Below are 18,724 nucleotides of genomic sequence, written 5' to 3'. Positions count from 1 at the left end.
ACTAAACAAATTTTTGAAAATGTATTTTCACTGATAAACTGCAGACACTAGTTTCAGGAGTCAACAGACTCAAAGTAATGAAACTTACACCAAAGTTGCCATTTTAACAAAATTTTTAATCCACCGTAGAATTGCTAGATTTTAGGAATAACATACATAAATGTACTGGCACCATTTCAACTCACTCAAACCCCATTCACATCCAGAGAAATAAAATTAGATCCACAGAGTCAACTCCCAGAGATACAAAAAGAAAACTTAAATCTCCACAGCCACCTGCTGAAATAGGGCAATACTATTCAACTGCCTGAATGACATTTGACAATGCTTCGGTCAAAATTCCCTTTCAATAAACGTGAAAAACTAAACTCTGTTTTCAGCTCCCACCAGCAGAGATTTTGTTTCTAGCCCTTTTTTTAACAATGAAAATGGAATAGAAAAAAATGATGTAATCCCACACTGATCTATGTAGCGCAAGAGAACACAGCAAGAAGATTAACATGCAAGAGATTTAGAATGAACACGTCAAATTCTTTAGGTTTTTATTTTACACAGTGGTTTGTTATACTGTGGAAGGCTCTATTGATGTTGACAATGGCAGCAGGGAGCATTTAACATTTTAATGAAAAGGGAATAAAAAGGGGTAATGATTACAACTTATTTGGAGGATAAACAGCAAGCCAGGCAATTGGGCTGACACAGCCACACTTCCAAATTGTAACTGTTACCAAGGGCAAAAACAACTTTACTTTTTATAAATATAAATCTGCATGGCTCCATCTCATTCAGACTGAGCAATCTGTCCAACCTGAACCGCCCACTCTCTCTTTTGTATTTCTGCTCACTTGCTAATTTTTCTACTTTGTCAGAAGCCAATGATCCAGTCAGTAGTCACTGCTCACCTTTAGCTCTGTAAATCTTGAAAACATTTTATCTTCTCATTCCCTCCACCAGTCTTAAACAAAAATAAAACCACATTTATATCTTTGAAATCCTTTGGCCCCTTACTAAAAGCAGTTCCTTCCCAACATGAATGTCTTAGCCATGCCTTCACTCATTTTTTGACAACACTTCATAAATAGACTATAGAAGTAACACTCAACTGTGTATTCCTTGAAACAACTTGCAGTGAAAGTTCTCAGTTGAAACTGCTAGAAGAGTTTAACGGTTCAACATAGTTTCAGAACTGGCGAGTCCAGCTGAAGAACAGCTGTGTCTTTTAGTTAGAGAAAGCTATGGAAAGCAAACACAGACATATCTGCTCATTTTAGTTTCCTCAGATGTCCTTATAAAAAGAAAATATTAGTGAAAAGCAAAATGGAAACCTTTCCTAGTCAATACTAGTGAGTACCTGCAGGATCCATCACTCATATGTCCCTCCATTGGGAGTGTTACATATATTTGAGAAGGAGTACTTTCACCTTCCCCCTTTCCATTTTCTCCTTCTTGCTCCTCCAAACCTCTCTACTCTCACCACCCCTACTCCACCAGTCTCACAGCAAAGAAGGCAGTGGAACATACAAAGGACACTATTGATCAGCACAGTTTCTCTAATTTCCCTCAAATATAAAAAAAATTGCAATGGCAACAGGACAAAAAAACTAAGTTGAAAGCATGTGGATGTTGGAACAACTGTTCAAAAGGCAAGGTTTAATCTGAATTGAAATCAGAAATTGCTGATGAAAGTCAGCAGTCTGGCAGCATCTGTGGGAAGAAAGAGCTAATGCTTTGAGTCCAGTGATTCTTCAACAGAACTGATAGCAGCTCAGAAAAAGTGGTATTTATGCAGAAGGGAAGCTGAGTAATTGAGAATAAGTTGAAGGTAGCAGAGGATTGACATAATACAAAATTTAAACCCACATCATAACGGGAGAGGGCGTGGGATCTGTAAAAAAAGGTGGAGCAAGGAATCAGGCTTTAAAGTTATTCAACTGGATCCCTTAGAGGATGCAGTGTCGCTAAGAGGAAAATGCGGTGTGGTTCTTTGAGCTTGCAGTGAGGCTCGGTGGAACACTGGAACAGGCCTGCAATAGAAATGTTAGCATGGTGTGTTGAAGTGGCAGGCAACTGCAAACTCGGGCCATTTTTTATGAACAGAATGTAGGCATTGTGCAAAGCGGTCACCCAGTTCTGCATTTCATCTTCCCACTGTAAAGGAAACCACACTTTGAGCAGCAAATACAGTAGACTAGATTGAATGAAGTACAGATACATCACTGCTTCACCTGAAGGTGTGTCTGGGACCTTAGATAGTGAGGAGGAAGGAGATTAACAGACAGCTGTTACATCTTCTGCATTTGCTTGGAAGGTGTCATGGGGTGCGAGGTGATTTTGGAAGTGGAGGAGGAGTAGACCAGTTTCCCAGAGGGAACTGTCCCTGTGAAGCGCAGAGTGGAGGGGAATGTGCATCTGGTCATGGCATCCCATTGGGGGTGATGGAAATGGCAGCTTACAATCCTTTGGCTGCAGGAGCTTGTGAGGTGATAAATGAAGACCAAGGTGACCCTGTCATTGCTGTGCAAGGGAAGGGAAGGGGTAAGGGCCAAATTGTGGGAGGTAGGTTGGACACAGCAAAGGACCCTGTCAGTAAAGTTAGCAGGCAATGCTTGGCTGAGGAAAATGGTTGAAATTTGTGAGTCCCCCCTGCAGAATGTGGTATCATCAGAACAGATGCAACAGAGATAGAGAAACTTGGATGATGGGTGAAATACTTACAGGAAGCTGGGTGTGAGGATGTACATTCCAGTTAACTATGGGTTTATAATGGGTATCAGTAGCCAGCCTATACCCAAAAATGAAAACAGAAATGTTGAGAAAGAAAAGGGAGGAATTGGAGATGGACCAGATGGAAATGTGAAGTTAAATTAATACATGTCTCCAGTTCAGAATGAGAGAGGGAAGCAGCACTGATGATGCTGTCAATGTACCAGAGAAAGAGTTGCAGTGGTGGTCTGATTAGGATTGGAACAAGAAATATTTCACGTACCCTCCAAAGAGACAGGCATTACTGGGGCCTATGCGAGTCCCCATGGCTATATCTTTGATCTGAAGAAAGTGAAGGGAGTTAAATGAGAAAGTTTTCAAAGTGAGGATGAGCTTGGCCAAACAGAAGAGGGTGGTAGTGGATGGGGACAGTCCAAGCATTCTTGCCAGTAAGAAGTGGAGAGTCCTGAGACCAAACTGATGGGCGAGGGATTGCACGTCCATGGTGATGGGGAGGCAGAATGAACCAGTGAACTGGAAAATACGAAACTGACATAAAGCCTCAGAAGCATTGCAGATAAAAGTGGGAAAGAACTGGACAAAGGGAAGAACAAAACCCAAGTTGAAGTTGGAAGAAATAAGTTGGCTTAGAAACAATGGATCCGCCCAGACAGTTATGTTTGTGGATTTTGGAGAGGATTTCCTGCTACCCTTAGTTCTCCTGATCAGGTTCTCTTTTCTCCTGGCCTGTCATCCATAATCCCCTCATTTGCCTATGTCCATCAGATCTCTCTTTCGCTGGGCTCCACCTCCAGCGATTCACTCATCTCTCATTCACATCTTCCTCAAATTCCTCCTCCCCCGCAACCTTGCCTTCAACCTCATTTTCAATATAAATACCTAATTGCTATCCAATCTGAAGAGGAGTCACTGGACTCAAAAGATTAACTCTGCTTTCTTCCCACAGATGCTGACAGACCTGCTGAGTTTCACCTGCAATTTCTGTTTTTGTTTCACACCTTTACCTTCTACAGTTCTTTGTTTTATTGTAAACCAAAACAGCATTGGGATGGAGAGCTACACAGGAGAACAGAAGAAAGGGAAACAAAGGCAAAAACAGAACACAGAATGGGAAATAAGAAGTGTTAATCAAGAATTCAAGAAGTAAGAATCAAATAGGGCAACAATGCAAAATATCATGGAGAGGAATAAGAATACTAAAAAGTCAAGCCTTAAGGTTTTACGTCTTAATGCATGGAGCATTTGCAATAAAGTGGATGAATTTGCTGTACAAATAGACATAAACAGGAATGATCTAATAGGGTTTACAAAAGACATGGATTCAGGGTGACCAGGAATGGGAACTAAAAATCAGGGAAATTCCCATTTTAGGAAGGGCAGACAAACAGGAGAAGCAAGTGGGTAGCATTGTCAGTTAAAAAGGACATTAATGCAATAGAGAGGAAGGAATATTAGCTCCAGTGAAACGGAATCTGTATGGATAGAGCTTAAAAGCACTAAATGGACAGAAAATGGTAATAGGAGCTGTGTATAGATCTCTAAACTGTAATAGTAGTGTTGGGGAAGGCATTAAACAGAAAATTAGAGGTGCAAGCAATAAATATACAGCTCCATTTAAAGGCAACATTAATCTGCATATATATTTTAGCAAATCAAATCAGTAACAATACCTCACAGGAGGAAATCCAGTCTACAAGATGGTTTTCTGGATCAATACATTGAGGCACCAACTAGACAGCACAGCATCCGAGACTGGGTGTTGTGCAATGAGAAAGGAATAATTGGCAATGTAGCTGTGTGAGACCCTTGGGGAAAGCGGAACCATAATAACATTGAATTCTTCATTAAGGTGGAGAGTGATGTCATTGTTTCTGCGGGTAGTGTACTAGTTAGATTGGCAAAAATGACAGAAACAGTATTACTAAGTGACCAAGTGTACCCCAAGGATCAGTGCTTGATCCCTAGCTATTCACAACATATATTAAGGAATTAGATAGAGTCATGTCATCATAGAGATGTACAACATGGAAACAGACCCTTCAGTCCAACTCATCCACGCCGACCAGATAGCGTAACCTAATCTATTACCATTTGCCAGCACTTGGCTCATATTCCTCTAAACTCTTCTTATTCAGATACCCATCCAGTTGCCTTTTAAATGCTGAAACTGCACCAGACTCCACCACTTCCTCTGGCAGCCCATTCTATTTACACACACCCCTCTGTGAGAAAAAATTGCCCCTTTGTTCACTTTTAAATCTTTCCCCTCTCACTCTAAAGCTATGCCCTCTGGTTCTGGATTCCCCCAACCCAGGGAAAAGACTTTGTCTATTTACCCTATCCATGCCCCTCATGATTTTATAAACCCCTGTAAAGTCACCACTGAACCTCTGATGCTCCATGGAAAACAGCTCCAGCCTATTCAGCCTCTCCTTATAGCTCAAACCATCCAACCCTGGCAACATCCTCATAAATTTTTCTGAATTCTTTCAAGTTTCACAACATCCTTTTGATAGGAAGGAGACCAGAATTGCACACAATACTCCAAAAGTGGCCTAACCAATTTCCTGTACAGTCGCAACATGATGTCCCAATTCCTATACTCAATGCTCTATCCAATGAAGAAAAGCATGCCAAACACCTTCTTTGCTATCCTATCTACCCACAACTCCACTTTCAAGGAACTATGAACCTGCACTCCAAGGTCTCTTTGTTCAGCAACACTTCCTAGGGCTTTCTCACTAGGGTTTTCTCTGATTTGCTTTTCCAAAATGCAGCACCTCACATTTTTCTGAATTAAACTCCATCTTCCACTCCTCAGCCCATTGGCCCATCTGGTCAAGATCCCGTTCGACAGTGAGGTCACCTTCTTCGCTGTCCACTACACCTCCAATTTTGGTGTCATCTGCAAACTTACTAACTATACCTCCTTACCTGCACATCCAAATCATTGATATAAGTGACGAAAAGCAGTGGACCCCGCACCGATCGTTATAGCACACCACTGGTCACAGGCCTCCAGTCTAAAAGGTAACCCTTCACCATCACCATCTGTCTTCTACCTTCGAGCCAGTTCTGCATCCAAATGGCTAGTTCTCGCTGTATTCCATGAGATCTAATCTTGATAAGTGAACTAAATGCATATCATCAAGTTGTCAGGCGATATAAAGCTAGGAGGGAGGGTAAACTGAGATGTGGGCACAGAGATGTTTCAGTGTGATTTGGACAATTTGGCTGAGTGGGCAAATGCACTGGAGATTTAGTCACATGTGGATAAATGTAAGGTAATCCACTGGAGCAAAAACAGGAAGGCAGATTAATATCTAAATAGTGATATATTGACAAATGTGTGTGCGCGCGCCCGCGCGAGTTATACAATAATGAGATGGATCTCACAGAAACCTATGAAATTCTAACACGACTAGCTAGCTAAAGACAGAAAGAATGCTCCTGATGACCAGGCAGTCTAGAACCAGAGATCACAATCTAAGGATACAGAGTAGGCCCTTTAGGAGAAATGATGAGGAGAAATTTCTTCACCTAGAGTCTGTGGAATTCTCTGACACAGCAATCGGTGAGGCCAAAATATTGAATATTTTCAAGCAGGAGTTAGGTAAAGTTCTTAGGGTTAAAAGTACATGGGAAGAAAACGGGAACGAGGTATTAAAATGGGTGATCAGCCATGATCACACTGAATAGCACAGCGGCCTTGAAAGGCCAAATGGCTTACTCCTGTTCCTATTTTCAGTTGTGATGCTTTTATGAAACCCATTCTCACTGCAATCATGCTGGAGGGAAAGAAAAACAAGTGTAAAACAGAATGTACATATTTCTACATACTTGGAAATCAGGCAAATATCAACATTATAACGAAGATAATAGTAAGGACGTGACATTTTGAACATAGCAAAGCATCAATGAATGTCAAAAAGAAATGGCAGTATGAAGGGAGATTATTCAAAGGACCAAAGGCATTGTTGAAGTGGTAGCTTTTGAAAATATTTTAGAAAGGAGAATTTACAATTCTAGAAAACAGGCACTTCTGCCAATCAAATGCAAAAGCTGGATGAGTAAGTAACATAGTACTCCAGATATGAAAGAATAATCGGTTTCAACCAAATGAACAGATGGCTATCAACTCAAAGTAGAACATGGCTACGGAATGATTTGTAAATAAAGCATGTTCTGGATGGAGATAGAGCCCGGAGGTTGAAAATTTTATGATGGTAAAAAGAATGTCAGCCTTGATAATTGTGAGGCACAGATTATGAATCTTGAAGCAGCTACTGCAGGAGTTCCTCATGGTCCTCCTAATGATGCTTCCAGCTCAAGCTAAGTAGCAAACAATGAATACTTCGAATAGGAAAAGATATAACCATTGCCAGTGACCTTCAACAGCACTGCCATCACCAGATTCTCTATTATTACCTTCTGGTGGAAAAGGAAGGACAACATGAACCAAAGCACTAACTGGATAGACCATGTTATTATAATGGACAGAAGCGGGTACTGCAGATGCTGGAGATTAGAGTTAAGATTAGAGTGGTGCTGGAAAAGCACATCAGGTCAGGCAGCATCTAAGGAGCAGGAAAATTGATGTTTCAGGCAAAAGCCCTTCATCAGGAATGGCATTACAATAGCCTAATATCAGAGTGGATGTTGGACACCTCACAATGAGTCATCTTTAGCCTTAAAACAGTTTTCCAGCTACAAGGTTCACTGAAATACATTTTGGAAAACTCACCTCTTGCTACAGCAACACATTATTGTTTAGCTGACAGAGAAAAGCAGTCCTCTGGATTCCAACCCTACTGAAACATAATCGTTCTGCAGGCATTCCATGATTGCAATCAACATTTACTATATTAGCAACTCACCGAGTTTATTTTAACTGCTCGTTTCTCCCCTGTGACCCCCAAGAGTGAAAACAGCACCAATTTTGAACAATGTCATCTCCAAATTACAAACCACCCTGATTTGGCCACACAGTACTGTTCAATCATAGTTGTTAGTTTCATATCATGAAATTCCTAACCTAAAATAACTAACAGGGAGCCATTAGGAAATGCAGTGGTTCAATAACGCAGTAACAAATACATCTCTTGGCAGTGTTTTGCAGGTGCAAGAACAATTTATTCTGAAAGATCAGCTAATTGGCTAATGGAATATTGGCCCCCCATTTCTAGAGAGTTGGAGTGTAAGAGCAGGGAAGTCCTACTGTAACTGCACAAGGAGCTGATCAGACCACATGTGGGGTACTGTGAACAGTTTTGCTCCCCTTATTTAAGGAGAGATATGATTTCATTGGACACAGTTCAGAGAAGGATGATCCTTGGTCTGGGTAGCTCAGTGGTGTATCTGTATCAATATCTTCCAGCCAGGACTGGCATCTGAATTTCTTCTCATACTCCCCATATTTCCACAGTTTTCCCACTGTGGAATATTCTGATGAGCAAAGGTTGAACAGGTTGGGATTCTACTCACTGGACTTTAGAAGAATGTGAGGTGATCTCATTGAAACATATAGGATTCTTAAGAGGCTTGACAGGATAAATGTTGAGAGAATGTTTCCCTTCATGGAAGAATCTAAGACCAGAGGGCTTCAGAATTAAGAGATGCCCATTTAAGACTCAGATGAAGAGGAATTTATTTTCTCAGAGGATGTGTCTCTTTGGAACTCTGTGAACAGGTAGTGAACACTTAGGCTGAAATAAACATATTCAGGGAATTAAGGATCATGCGGAAAAAAAGGCAAGTGGACATAAGGACTGTCAGATCAACCATGATCTTATTGAATGGCAGAGGAGGCCTGAGGTGCTGAATGGCCTCCTGTTCTTTTTTCTTGTAGTCTAATTATCAGGGTAGCACATAGAAAAAGCTTTTGATCTCCCAGCGGAAATGGGCAGGGTCAAGAATAGTCTCAAAAGGGTGGTGGCGAAAACTATGATCAGAGTTCAATAAAAAGACACTTATGGCTTGTCCAAAAGGAAAGGGAGAAAAACATTGAACACACAGAGTTGGCAGTCACCAGCATTTACCATTCTGGCTAATGTCAATGCCTCAGTCAACACCAAAATTAATTTGCATGGTCATTATCATGCTGTTTACAAAACTTACACATTATAAATTAGCTGTTGTATTTCACTTTTTTTAGGCTGAAGAACACCTTAAACTTATGAAAGGCATTCAGTACTGATGTCAAATAGACATCACCACAAAAAAGGACATTAAATTCTGGGCAGAATTCCAAAGAAGTAGTGTGGAGTGGAACAAAAAAATTGCTGCAAATTAGTCGTCACTGTCTGATAAGCACAGGTGATGGCAACCAAGGAAAGTGCTGATGGAGACCAGAATGGTTAGCAGTGCTTGACACTGCAGAGAGGGTAACAACATAGTCAGGACACTCAAACAGTTCATGACTTCAGTTCAAACAGTTCAGAAGTGAAACCCTCCATGACCTGACCCCTTCCTACTTTTGCACTCTTTTTTGGTTTCAGGATCATTGGAGATACCTGCATTCATCCAATACTGGGCTTTTGAGCATTGCTGATTTTAATCACCTTGCTATTTGTGGCCCAGCTTTCAGTTGCCTATGCCTTCCATACATTTTGCCTTCCTTACATCTTACCTTCCTCCTTTAATACTTTCTTAAAACTTGCTTTTCTGACCAAGCTTTTGCTTATTTGACTGTTAATACCTGATGTAGCGGATATGTTTTTTATCAATTATGCTTCAGTGAAATATGTTTGTTACTTTAAAAGCTTATACAACATGTTACTCTTGAGAGATGGACTAACAAGAAATTGCAAGACAGATGGGCACTGTTTTGGAGTACTCATGGAGAAGAACGGCATAATAAAGATAGAGGCAATAGTTAGAAAGAACAGCTAGATCAAACGCCAATTCGCTCAGTAGATAGTAAGGCAATAGTACCTTCTTTTTTCAAAAAAGATGGAACACCAAAAAGGAAAATGTGCTCAGATGAGTTGGGAAAGCTATCTGAATTATCAAAGCAAGAGTGAAACAAACTTGATATTCAGTCAACATTCACAGGGTAGCTGACTACCATTTATTTAATCTACCAAGCAAATTCCTTTCAACAAGCCAGATGTCACAATGTTCAGAATTACACTGGTTCATGTATGTCTACATACACAATGCAATCTTTGGTCAGTGCTGAATTTTTTTGCTGATGCGCTGTGCATTGACTTTAATATAGAATGTATTGTGCTGGAAAGGCCTTGGGGAATGGGAGACAGCAGTAAGTGAAACACTCACAGCTTGTGAATGATGTCACATTACAAAAATAAAACCTCAATCCAAATAATAGCCTTCAGCACACTTGCAATATTCCAGCTTTTTCAGAGTGTTCCTTTTTTAAGGATTCTTCCTCAGTTCTGTATGAACCACTAACTATGTATGAACCATGGCTATGGAATATTTTTTGCGAAGTTCTACTTGATGCAGACGAGAAGGGAGTGTTTCACTAATGGCAGATCAAGTCTGGAAATGGGTCAGAAAAATTCCTTTGACATGATTACTACATTGATGCTTATGTAACATGTAATATTCAACTTGAAAAAAGGACCCATAATTAGAAAACCATCAAATTTGACATAAATCAGTTTATGGATAAAATCAATGAGAAAATGACCTCGGATGGTAACAATCTAAGTTACCTAGTATTCCCTAACCACAACCAATTTGAAATAATTTGCTCCCTCATACAAATGTGCAAATGACAAAGAAGCATAGGCTTCATTATGCATCTATGAGCTGTAACCAAGCCACAGAGGGCCAAAGGGCCTGTACTGAGCTGTAATGTTCCATGTTCTATGTACACCAAAGGAGGAGAGCCAGGGAAAGATGCTCATTTGAAGAATCAGTTCAGTCAATGTTGAGATCAGGAATATATTCTCCAAAGTACAGGCTGTGCTTTTAACCAATACTCTTTCAAGGAAGTTCCATCACAAAGACATCTCCCTGAAGTAGTGTCCCATAAAAAAAAACAATTAACCAAAAAGGAATCTGAAGTACACAACAGTTGTTGCTTTCTACCTTCTCCAAGAGTTAATCTGTAACAAAGAATGACACCTGCACATTCTTCCTTTGCTGCGTCAGTGTCTGAAACTCAATGGAGAGGAAATAAGTGCATTCAAAATCGTCTAAAACACATGACACTATTACAAATTAAACCAACCATTTCTGATTTTAGGGAATTAATGAGATTCCCATGTAAACTGTGCATAATTTACAGTGGAGATCATCTATGTGCCAACATACTCTCATGCTGAATAACAATGAACCAAGAGGCTTTGAGACATTTCCACTGTACAATCATGCTGCAGACAGTCAGTCCCGTCCTCATCTCAAATCACAAAGCCCGTGACACTGAACTGGGGAGGGAGTTTTTCTTGAAGGTTACAGCTGCACTGCCATTTTACTTCAGTGGATGTAGCTTTTATGAGGGCGCACCCTAGCTTGAATATGGACCTGCCAGGTCATGGTCACATGACTCATGTATTCTCTGGAGGCAGCAGATGGTGCTGCACAGTGAAGTATTTTCGAATTAACTATCATCTCCTATTAGACCTACACCGTACAACAGTTCTTTTGAAAAGTGCATACCAAGTAAATGTTCATTATTCTGTGAAGCTGTGTTGCTTTCAGAGAACAGTTTATGCAGTCAGCTCATGGGCTATCTTGAAATTAACTCCTTCATCGCTGAAGACAGAATTCCACAATTGCAACTTCCAATTCCATTGGATGGCATTGACCGTAACCACAGAGTGACAGAAGCTGTAACTGATGATGCCACTAGGCAAAGTACTGTAAACAGTCAAATCTGAAATGATATAGTTCAATGTGAAATGCTACCATTGCCTAAGTTATCAATCAGCTTGTCTACAGGTAACAGTATAACATGGTTAGCGATTTTTGAGAAGATTTGTAGCTCATGTTGATGATAAGTATGTAACTTTGCTATACTTATAAATATACCTACAAATAGAAAGGCAGGACATACCACAGGAGCTTCACCGCAAACTCTCACTAATGATGTTACCTAGTCATGGTGATGAAACGTCTGAAAACAAACCTTCCAGCCTAACGAGCTTATATATGTATAACATGGTATTAAGGAACTGAAAAACAAGCCTCTCCAAGACCTCAACAAAGATAGATAAAAACCAGTCGAGAGTGTGGTGCTGGAAAAGCACAGCAGGTCAGGCAGCATCCGAGGAGCAGGAGAATCGATGTTTCAGGCAAAAGCTCCTCGGATGCTGCCTGACCTGCTGTGCTTTTCCAGCATCTCACTCTTGACTCCAATCTTCAGCATCTGCAGTCCTCACTTTCGCCTCATAGATAAAAAGCACTCCATCCTTAAAGTCATTTATGTGAAAGGTTGTCTTTTGGGGATCAAAATTCCCTCCAATTAGGATGCTGGACCTTGTGCCTCATGCTCAGCCAATATAAAAGTAATTTTCCTCCTTCTCAACTCAATTGGCTTGGTGTTGACAAGCAGGAGTTTAGCATTTCAAGTACTAGAGTACTGGGTCAAAATTCATGAACTCTCTAGCTGCACTGAGCATGTGGTTAAACCCTGTGAGCTGCAGCACTTTGAGAAAGTACGTCGCCCCAACCACCACCTCATCAGCAACTAGGTTTTGACAATAAATCCAGGATGGTTGCATTGCGTGAACAAAATCAACATATGTACGTCAACTCTTACACACGTCTTTTTTTAATCCCCTGATTCACCACATTTTATTCAGTTGTCCAAAGAAGCTGGTCTGATTACCAAATTCTGACCAAAAGATTTAGACCAAAAACATAAACCCATCTTTTCCATTGTTAGACAGGAACAAATGTATTGCACATTGTGGAATTTTACATTTTCTTTTCACATTCTCCACATATATATTTTATCCTTCAATATTTTATCCAGATTAGCATGAACATCGAAATTTGTGGAGGGCAAAGACGCCAAAGAAAGCTCAGTGCAGACCAAGCACATTAGATAACCCATCCATGAAATCTCAGGAGGAAACGCTCTGTGCAAATAATATATTGCTGTCAAAGATAGTGAAAGAAAAACTCCAGTATATCCATTTCACTTCACTCTCCTACTCTGAAGGTGACAATGACAGTGCAAAGCTGCATGTCCTAATGGCTACTCTTTCTACGAAGTGTCAGTTCCAGGCAGCAAGCATCACTTAATAATCCCATGGAATGAAAGTGTCGCAACAAATTTCAACCCAAGGAGACTCATGCATACTTTTGCAAGGTTAAGATTAATTTCACAAGCTTTCATTCAAAATGTCTATTTTGCAGATTTTGAAAAATATCACATGGAACAGCAAGAACCCACAATTATAGAGCACCTTTAATGTTCCTCAGGACCCTGCATAGATGTGGCCACTGTTTGAAGGTAAAGCCAATTTGCTCATAATAAGGTCCTACAACCAAAAAGGAATAAACAACCTAGTTGGTTTACTTCCAAAATATGGATCATGTTAAACATTAGGTCAAGAAACCACTGGAAAGCTTCAAATAGTGGATGGAGCATGAACTTCCATCTTTCTGATTCAATGAGAAAATAAAAGTACCATCTAAGCCAAGCAAAGCCTACCCATCACTTTTAAAACCAGAGGGAAAAACAGGGTAAGATAGAGGAAGGTGTATGGGTTATGGGAGGTGTTTGAGTATGGTGTTAGATGTTGATTAGGTTTCAACCTGGTTGAAACTTAACATTTTCTGGGTAATTACCCACTTAGTACCTTGGATAGTCTGAAGTCTCTGACTCTAAGCTCAGGGCCACAGACATTCATGGAATGTCTCAGGCTGCAGGGGAGCAGCACATCAGAAGTCCAAATTTCCCAGACAATTCGCACATCGGTCCATGCATCAAGACATCTGCAGGATCCCAACATGGAGACAGAGGACTTGCCCAATATCAACATCACACCAAAATAAAATCATTTCTCATGGATAGTGCAAATAGACGATTAAATAATTTGTAGCCTATTTCACAGCCTACGTGACTTTCACTTCCAGACTTTTGTATATTAGAAAACTAGGTATGGTGCAATATGGATGACCAATATGTTAATGTGCATTTTGCAACATTGCTAGAGACCAATTTCATTACTTGGCATATTTTTCAAACCAGTCAAGATGCGTTGTAAATTATAATGCAGAAGTAATGAACTATCTTTAAAACAGAGAATACTGTAAACATTTGACAGATGCTGCTTGATCTGCTGAAAGATAAGCAGAGGTTAGATTTAAGTTGTTACCATTTGGTAATGCTGACAAAAATTATCCGCATTTTAAGCAAGTTCCAAGACTCGAAAAGAGGGGGAGCAGAGGATAGAATAAACCATCTGTGATAAAGTAGGAGGGCAATGATAAAATGACAAAAGTGGTGATGAAGCAAGAAAAAGGAATAGGAATATGTCAATAAATTTTGTGGTCCTTTTCTCATTCTATTCACAGCCTCCATGCCTCAGTCACTGCCTTTTTCAGTCCAGGTTCTACCTACTTTTGACACTCTATTTCCCATATCACTGCATGAGATATCCACTTTCTCAGTCATGTTGTGAGCAAGAGAGCCTGGTAAAGATAGTGAGTTGCAGAGACATTGCCCGTTCCATTGCTGAATGAAATTGGTTATGAGCTGGGCCAAAGAGAAAAGGGGAAAACAAAGCTCACTGAACCTGTAGAAATGACGCAAAGCTGCTCAATAGTAGATGAGTAAAATCAACTTTGTTTTTACCCGTTGCGACATCACATTCTATTAAATACAGGAATCCCAATAGGAGATAGTTGTATTAGCAAGGGAAGTGCATCGATGTCTACACTGGTTTGAATCCTGTTGATTGAGACATAGAGAACTTATTTACCCCATTACCCTGCCAAAATAAAAGCAAATGCAATGAGCAGCTTTCAAGAGGAGAAAATAAGATGGTGTCGTAAATTTCCCTCCACATCTCCTCCTTTCTGCTACAAAATGCCACATATCTTATTCTCAGAAAAAGCAACCATCCTATCCTGTTCCATGAAAAAGCAATGCTTATTCCAGAGCCACTGCCTCTCTTAGACCCTTTTTGATCAAAAGTTCAGCTAATTCATTTCTTATTTATTGTTTGTGTCATACCCAGTGGTATTTGAAGACGAATTCAAAGACTGATATTTATAGAAAGAATTTCCACTGATTTACATGAAAAATTGATGACAAGAATACATTGAATTCTTTGTTGAATACAATAGTGCCTCAGTGACCAGAAGAAAATCAAAATCATAAATGACTAACGCTAAGGGACAAAGAAGGAAAGAAATCTGCTCAGGAAGGCTAATCAGTTTCTCAGTATTTTGCATAAGATATCAGTGCTCTATAGTTTAAAAAGCAGCATGGTGCAATTGTTTTATTAAATGAAAACCATCTCATATTGAGACAGGAAGAGTGTGATCGAACAGGTCATCTCATGACATAATAAAAATGAATCAATCAAACCAGTTGTTGGTACATCAGGTCAATCACAAACACCGAACAGTCAATTTTGTCTCTCATTCAAACTGATTGGACCAAATTGTTTTTCCATACTTCTCATTGTATAAGGATTTCTGTTAGAGGTTAATCACAATACATTACCATTTCCATAGATGAACCAAGTAAATTCCAGGAACTGACCAGAACATGATACCAAACATTTTGCCTTGAATCAAACAGCAGAAGTGCTTATGTCTACTAAAAACTCAGAAGAAACAAAAACTTTTAATTCCCACCTTTCCCGACCATTCCGAAAGAAAGGTGAAAATGGTTGAGGCCAAAGAAAAACCTGGGGAATAAAAGGGAATTTGAAGTCCCAAATTACTTCATTGTTACTTTGTTTTATGTCAAAATAATTGCTGAGGAACAAACATAAGTCAACATAAAAAAGATCAGATTGGTCTTTTGGAAGCAAGCATGTGCAGCAAGTTCATACAAAGGTCTAGATTTGAATTGCTCCTCTTGTAAATCCTATATTGTATTATTGCAGCACATGACGGGACACTTGAATATTAAACAGCACAATGCAAAGACTTGATTGAAAAGTTAAAATCCATTTACTGCATAACACATGTTTACTGGAATAGTTTCGAACCTGTTCCAGCAATAATCATTCCACGCAGTTTAAGTGCATGTCAACTTAATGGGACTAGTACCTGAAGTATAGCTGAGGAAACATATTTTCTCCAGTCTTCTAACAAGGAAATTTTCAAATCACTACTTGAAAATCTCGGAGAGAAATCGATCCCTTGTTCAGTAATCAACTGTACTTTGCATATTTTGTCCATTATGCATTAATGGCTGAAGGCAAAGCTACAAGAGATTTGTCAACTGAGGCAAAAAATTAGCTGATGGAGAGAGATTGCAGAACTCCATAAAACAGAAAGATCTGAGTGGCCTGATTCATGAATCACAAGAGATTAGCATGCAGACACAGCAAGTGATTATGAAGCAAATACAACATTTGTCAATTATTGCATGGTGAGTGAAATGTCTAGGGATTTGGTGAGACCACATCTGGGGATACATGTACAGTTTTAGTTCCCTTATTTAAGGAAAGGCATAATTGCATCAGAAACATTATGAAGAAAACATAATTGGATGATCTCTGGGAAGAAATGATTATCTTATGAGAACAGGTTGGAATTGCATCGAAGTTTTTAGAAGATCTTACAAATATCCTCAAGGTACATGACAGGATGGATGCTGAAAGAATACTTTCAGTTAGTGAAGGGACTAGGACTAGGCAACACAGATTAAAATTAAGGGATATCTCATTGCAAACAGAAACAAGGAACATTTTCTTTTCTCTCAGAGGATAGTTAGTTTGTGGAATTCACTCCATTGAGCCATGGATGCAAGATCACTGATTTTTTTTAAAGGACAAGCTATATTGACTTCCTTGTCAGTCATGAATCTCAGGGTATAGGGGCAGACAAACAAGTAAATGCTACAATTTGGTCAACCCCAATTTTATCAAATACTGGAGCAGGCTCAAGCAAACAGACGCCATTTGGTTTAATTCTGGTCCAAATTCTTGTATTTGTACATTCAGTTCTAGGTTGAATCGCAGCTTCAAAATGTGAAGAAGAAACTCAATGGAACAATTTGGAAAGAACAACAGTATTTCAACAGACAGCTGAAATAGAACTCTCCCTGTTAATGCTTACCTGAGGGATTTACATCTACAGAGGCAAAGACACGTAAACTTTGAGACACCAAAATCAAATTCAACACATTAGACTGGGAGAACTAACTTGAGCATTCAGAAATGGCTTCCCACAATTGCTTCACAAACATGAAAATGGAAGAGCAACTACAATTTGTTTTGCTTAGTTATTTACATATACCATTTGACAGGATCAAGCTCGGATTTAAGATTTTTAAAGCCCTCCAATCACATTTTGCATTTTTCTCTTGTTAGTGTTGCAAACAAATTGATCTGCTCATTTCTAACAGATTTCAGAAGGGTTTTGTTTCACATGCTCATGAATTCCTCGCATATTATTCACAGAAGCAATACTAACCTCAATGTGAATTGATTGAAACTAGTGACCAAGCAGAATGATCTATACCCAAGTCCTCAAATGATTTCCTTAGCCACCGAAACAAAGTTGTCCTCAGAATCAATGCAGAGCACCTGTAAAACATGGAGGCATTAATGTTAATATTTTACAAGTACATTTCTGGCGTGCAATGTGATACGCATGAAACATTAAAATCTTAATGTCTTAAAGTTAAAAGGAGCTGCCACTATACACTGCAAATATTTATAACCGAAACAGCTTTCACTTTTGCAAAATTCCAATGCCATTTTTTAAGGGAGCATAGAATATCTATTTTTTTTCCAAACTATCCATTCAGAGTTTGGAAGACATAATTCCAATCTTGGATTTGGAAAGCACTGTCTGATTCTTAAAGTGTTAGTACACACACAGAGAAAATAATTCACAATTAATTGCAGAAAAGCACTGCTGGAAAACTAATGCAGTCCACTGGAATAAATTGGGGGACATTTGTCTGGATAAGTAGAAAGGTTGGTGGTATAGCTAAGTGTCTTTTCACAATGTCAGCTACTTCAAAACAAAATGAATTCACATGGCACTCAAGATTGGAACACCTAGTTTTAAACTAAGTTGAACCAGCTCAACCCGGGGTCTCATACAACATTCGAGTTAGGTTTGCAGTTAGTAATGCAAACATCTCATATTTTCCACATCCACTGCTCAGAGCGAAACCAGATTAATTTCAACAGCTGAAAAATGACCTCTTCTTAAAAAGGAAACAAAACACAGCACAACTAAAATGATTTTCTATTCTGTGAATGATTAACCATTAAATCATGACAGATCTTTGTGCCTGCCTTCAGCAGTGAACGGTGAAATAACTGGGTTGAGTAAAAAATTAGAGCTGCAAAGGAGCTGCTTTAGCATGCTTGGGGAATGATAAACTCTGATGAAAAGCTAAGGCAATCTTCACAATGCATCAGCTATTAGTTTACATGCAATAATCGGGAAATGATTCTGCTGCAGAGGACAGGTCTGATGATATTCAGGTAAATTTTTCAACCCCAAATAGGCTCATCAGAAGCATAGTGTTTAGCTCCATTACCATCTCACCCTTTTTGCACAAAGGAAAATACCATTTGAGTTGAACATAGATTAAAACCTTCACATGCTTTAGAGACTGATAAATCTCCAAGGTCAGCAATCCAAAGATAGTAAACAGTCATGTTCGTTTGGTAAATTTTATTCATTTCTATCTGTGAAAGGAAGAGGGAAAGGGGGTGGGGGGGAATACGTGGGCAAACAACGGACATCAGGATTCCTACTGTTCCTCAGCATAATGATTATTCAAGACAGATGAAAGTTTACCAACTCAAGACATTTATGTGGTTTTATCAGCTCACAATCTTTTTAAACTACTTAAACAGCATTTTTTAAATTCACT

The 18,724-nt window shown here is 39.3% G+C and overlaps 1 protein-coding gene across 22 annotated transcripts in view; it reads right to left on the bottom strand.

The window, feature by feature from the left end:
- adgrl3.1 (adhesion G protein-coupled receptor L3.1) overlaps window positions 1-18,724 on the bottom strand; it is a 682,401-nt gene that overhangs the window by 524,817 nt on the left and 138,860 nt on the right. For 21 of the 22 annotated variants that reach the window (XM_043717822.1, XM_043717936.1, XM_043717949.1 and 18 more), the window contains exon 2: window positions 17,302-17,414. The exons of the other annotated variant lie outside the window; for it this stretch is intronic. The gene's annotated coding sequence lies outside the window, so the exon portion shown is untranslated. The remainder of the gene's footprint in view (window positions 1-17,301; window positions 17,415-18,724) is intronic. 22 annotated transcript variants of the gene reach the window in all.

This window comes from Chiloscyllium plagiosum, chromosome 2 (assembly GCF_004010195.1).
Source record: "Chiloscyllium plagiosum isolate BGI_BamShark_2017 chromosome 2, ASM401019v2, whole genome shotgun sequence".
Classification (NCBI taxonomy): domain Eukaryota; kingdom Metazoa; phylum Chordata; class Chondrichthyes; order Orectolobiformes; family Hemiscylliidae; genus Chiloscyllium; species Chiloscyllium plagiosum.
The sequence above is the reverse complement of the archived record's forward strand: the minus strand, read 5'-3'. Positions and strand labels throughout refer to the sequence as shown.